Below are 4,970 nucleotides of genomic sequence, written 5' to 3'. Positions count from 1 at the left end.
AAAGCACATGGTCGTGTATTTCCAACACCAACTCCTTTACGAGAAAAAACTTCTAAATGACTAAGGTATCAAAACTAAAGAATTTGATTTTGAAAAATGAATCATAAGAAAAGACGTCGTGTGTGAATTTTCTCTTTAAAACACACAATCGTGTGTTTCCCACACCATGTCCTTTACGAGCAAAAACTTCTAAATTGCATTGTTAGTCTTCTAATTTGACCCTAACTGTTAAGGTGTCAAACCCAACAAATAAAGGGGTACAATATACTCTAAACCAGTATTATTTTGCACTAAAAATAATACACAACAAGTAGGGTTGATCCATAGAGGTACACGGTTAATGTTCATACCTCTTTGCATAAAGTACTTTGGTCACAAATGGGGGTTTTGTTTACAAGATGTTAAGTAATGTAAATTAATATCTACTTTGAAAATATGTAGAAAATGAAGGAGATTTGTAAACAATGAATTAAACGGTTTATGGTTCCAGTTCTCAATGTTGTCATTTAACTTGATTATGGCTTGATGTTCTTCATAATTATTATTCTAAGTTGGTACTAAAAAATATTAACACGCTTTAATACCTCTAGCTTACCAAATTATCTAATAAAAACATGCTCTTTGACTACACTTAACTTTACTAATTCAACCTAAACACACTCAAAGATTGTATTGAAAAGTCGCATTAACTTTTTTACAAGCTTCCCAGCAATCTTAATTTCTTTTCATACGCTCTAAAGTGTAAAAACATGTGATATATGTTCTATAATAAGAAAACTTATTGCTTTTTACCTATCATTAAATTTACAAGGCAATCAGGTTCCACACAAATTCAATTAGCTACACAGGAACCCAATTCATATAAGTGGCCAATCAAACACAAACCAGATTCAAGGATTCTTGTTAAAACAAAAACACAATCACTAGAATATAATAATAAAAAAGCATCAATCCATATGTATCAAGTCAAACGATAAACATGTTTTGAACAAGATCTAGAAACTAGGGTTTTTAGCCACACCTGGCTAAAAAAATCAAACAAATAAATGAAATTGAAAGTGTTTAATGCTTACATACAAAAATTACTAGTGTTTACAATGATTAGAAGCCTTCCAAAATCACCCAAATTAGTCCACACAAACTCCATAAAACCATCTATCTCAATAATGAACTCATTTCCTCTATTTTAGCACAAGTTGTGACTACTCTAGGAAAAACGCACGGGCATGCTCATGATTGTGTATCTTGTGTTGTAACCTGAAATCACCTCCCATCATCACTTTATCGTCGATTTAACTTCAGCCCAACTCATGTTGCTTAAATGTATGATGAAAAGGACAAACACTCCTTATGTCGGTATAACACGGGCTACATTTTATACGTAGTCATTTGGTATGGTGAAGTGCAATGACTTGGGCTATGGTGACTCGTCTGGTCCAGCTTCTCTCCATGCTCCAGTCATCCAAGCACCATACTTTAATGCTCTATTTCTCCATGCTCACCTCCATAGCTTCTTTACTCCGCATTCCCGCAATTCCTACAAAACAATTCAAAAATGGTGAGGTACCAAGTTATCTGAATAACACATGCGAGTGCCCAAATTGTTAACTAAATGCATAAATTAAGAACTAAAATGTAATTAAAAGACGGAATTAAACATGAAAAATAGGTACATAAACTACACCTAAGACTAACACTTCCAATTTAGGTTCTAATGACTTATTAGATGATTATATATGGTATAGAAGTTTAAACATATCATATCATCCTAACTAAAATAATCAAATAACTAATTCGTTACTTTAAAAGATAATCATCACCTTTATTAATCAAAGCTTAAAAAACCCATTATAGTGGAATTACTTTGATGATTTAGACATATGACCCATGAATCCACATTCATTTCTAATCAGATAACCAAATCTATAATCAGTTTGAAGTTAGATGGATCAAAGGGCGATCCACCATTGTTAGGCCATAAAACCTAAATTCAGAAATTAACTTGAATTCATAGTACACTAAATTTTCAGATACACCAAGAGAAATCTACACTAAATTTTCAGAAAAATTTGTTCTTGAATTTAGGTTTGTAGATTTCTCTTGTTGAATTCATAGTACACTAAATTTTCATGTTAATCCATATTTGAACATATTTGTTGCTAGAAAAAGCACAATTCAAAAAAATATGTTTTTGCGGTTGGATTATATGCCGTCGAAACCTTTGTTGAAATGAAATAAAATCCGTTTCTGCAAAAATTATGATTCCTTCTAAAATGTAGATTTTTTAGCGAAAACGATCTTATTCGTTTTGAAAAAAAAAAAATTGATCCTTTTAGGCGAAATTAACCTGGTTCCTTCAAGCAAAATAAACTATTTTAGGCAAAAGAAAAAAATATGGCTCCTAGTGTAAAAACAAGTTATTGTTGAGGCAAAATGATATTGTTTCTTGTAAAATGGCTTAGTTTAGGCAAGGCAAAAAGAATTTGTAGATACTGAGGTATGAAATTCTAACATCACATGAATTGTTTATTAGGTTGAATGGTTGATCATAAGTGTTCTAATTAGACGTGATTTTTTAAATTATAAAATTTTAGTACGTGATTTTTATGTCGTGCATGATTTTTAAATTGTTTTGAATAATATAATTTCTAACGCGTACTCCCTTCCACGCATTTGGAATTCCAATCTCAATCACCCAAAAGAACATGAAAAAAAAATCCATGTTAACCAATGAATCAAACGCTCATGCCTATCCAATGATATGACCAATCAACGATTAACTGAAATATGTTGTATTTTATAATCCAATCGCCTTGGAAGGGATAGAAAAATGAAGGGAAATGGAATTAATAAGTTAATTAATTTTTCGGTTTGTTCATGTCTAGGTAACTATCTTTTTTTTTTGTACACATCTAGGTAACGAACTTTTTGGAATTGTTCACATATGACCATTATGACCGGCTGTAGCAGGTTACATCCTGTCATAACCAGTCATAATGGTCATATGTGAACACTTCCAAAAAGTCCGTTACCTAGATGTGTACAAAAAAGATAGTTATCCAGATGTGAACAAACCGAAAAGATAACAGTAAAATACACGAATGGTCCCGGTAGTTTGGGTAATTTGTGCGTTTGGTTCATAACTTATTTTTTTAACTTAGATGATCCCTACTATTTATTTTTGTTGTGCATTTGGTCCCTGTCATACCTCAAAAGACTATTGTGGGACCCAATTTAAAATTTTCAAATGTGGTTTTAGGTTTAGAGTGAGGAGATGCAGATATGTAGGGTCTATTAATTTTTTTAATATATAAAAAATAAATAGATAAATAAAAAAATTTAAAAAAATAAAAAGGACACAATAGTCTTTTGAGGTAGGACAGGGACCAAATGCACACAAAAAATAAATAGTAGGGATCATCTAAGTTAAAAAAAAAATAAGTTATGGACCGAACGCACAAATTACCCAAACTACAGGGACCATTCATGTATTTTACTGTTACCTTTTCGGTTTGTTCACATCTGGGTAACTATCTTTTTTTTTGTACACATCTAGGTAATGAACTTTTTGAAAGTGTTCACATATGACCATTATGACTGGTTATGACCGGATATAACCTGCTACAGCTGGTCATAATGGTCATATGTGAACACTTCCAAAAAGTTCGTTACCTAGATGTGTATAAAAAAAGATAGTTACCTAGATATGAACAAACAAAAAAGTTAATTACCTTGTTAAGTCCATTTCCCAAAAAGGAACGTGATCGTCAGACCCCTTTAGTCGCTTTACCACTGTAGAGAAACCTACCCAACAACTACTTCAAGATAGATGTTTTTAGATTGTTACATAAGGGATGTGCTTTTTAGATTTTACTTACGTCTGTAACTTAAAAAGACCTTTAAAATAAAAGAAAATTATAAAAATAACCAAATTAGCTAATTACTTTGTAGAAAATAGCCAAAAAAATTTGAAGTTGCAAATTTAGCCACCGAAATCGCGGATGGAAATGGTCCATCCACGATTTGCCTATTTCATCTGCGAATATATAAGTGGCTAAAGCACAGACGTGTTTTAGCCACTTATACATTCGCAGATTGTTTTTTTTTCGTGTATATATAAGGAAGAATCATACTAAAATCGCAGATGGACAGTGTCCATCTGCGATTTCCTCTCCCTTTGATCTACGATTTTATGTTTTTTTTTCTTTTTCTTTTTTTTTTTAATTTTGACTATGAAATCAATAGGTTTGACTACGAAATCAATGAGTTTGACTACGAAATAACCTTATTGAAAAATGAAGAGTGAAAAATGAAGGGAAATCGCAAGGGAATGGCCTAGAGAGAGAATTTCTCTAAAATGAAAAGTGAAAATGAAGGAAAAAAACGTTTTTATAACAAACAAAAGGAAATCGCAGATGAAAAAGGAAAATCACAGATGGACTAGACCATCTGCGAAGGTACAAGTACCTAAAGCACAACTGTGCTTTAGATGCTTGTACCTTCACAGATGGAAGGACAAAATCGCAGATGGACCATTCCCATCTACGATTTAAGTGGCTATTTTTGCAACTTTGATTTTTTTTTTTTTTGTTAAATTTGCAAAGTAATCTTTAGTTACTTTAAATATATTAAATATGTGTTTTGATATGTGTGTTTAAAGTGATTGTTATTGTTGATAATATCATTTACAAATTTAATCATTTTGACTCTAAACAATAAAAAAAAAACATTCGTGTAAAACTTAAAATTATATATATCATATAATAATAATGTTATTCTCCTGAAATCACATGTCTAAGTTCAATATTATAGGTATATTCAAATGGAAAGAATTGTTAGAAAACAATTGTAGTAATGCACAAAAGAACAGTAATAGAAAATTTATAAGGCCTATGTTCAACACAATACATTTAAAAGTAATTTGTCTACAATCAAAATTTTGTTTTCCAAAATACTACAACTAGAAAAAG

Source organism: Lactuca serriola, chromosome 9 (genome assembly GCF_051521515.1).
Source record: "Lactuca serriola cultivar US96UC23 chromosome 9, Lser_US96UC23_V15, whole genome shotgun sequence".
NCBI lineage: Eukaryota > Viridiplantae > Streptophyta > Magnoliopsida > Asterales > Asteraceae > Lactuca > Lactuca serriola.
The sequence above is the reverse complement of the archived record's forward strand: the minus strand, read 5'-3'. Positions refer to the sequence as shown.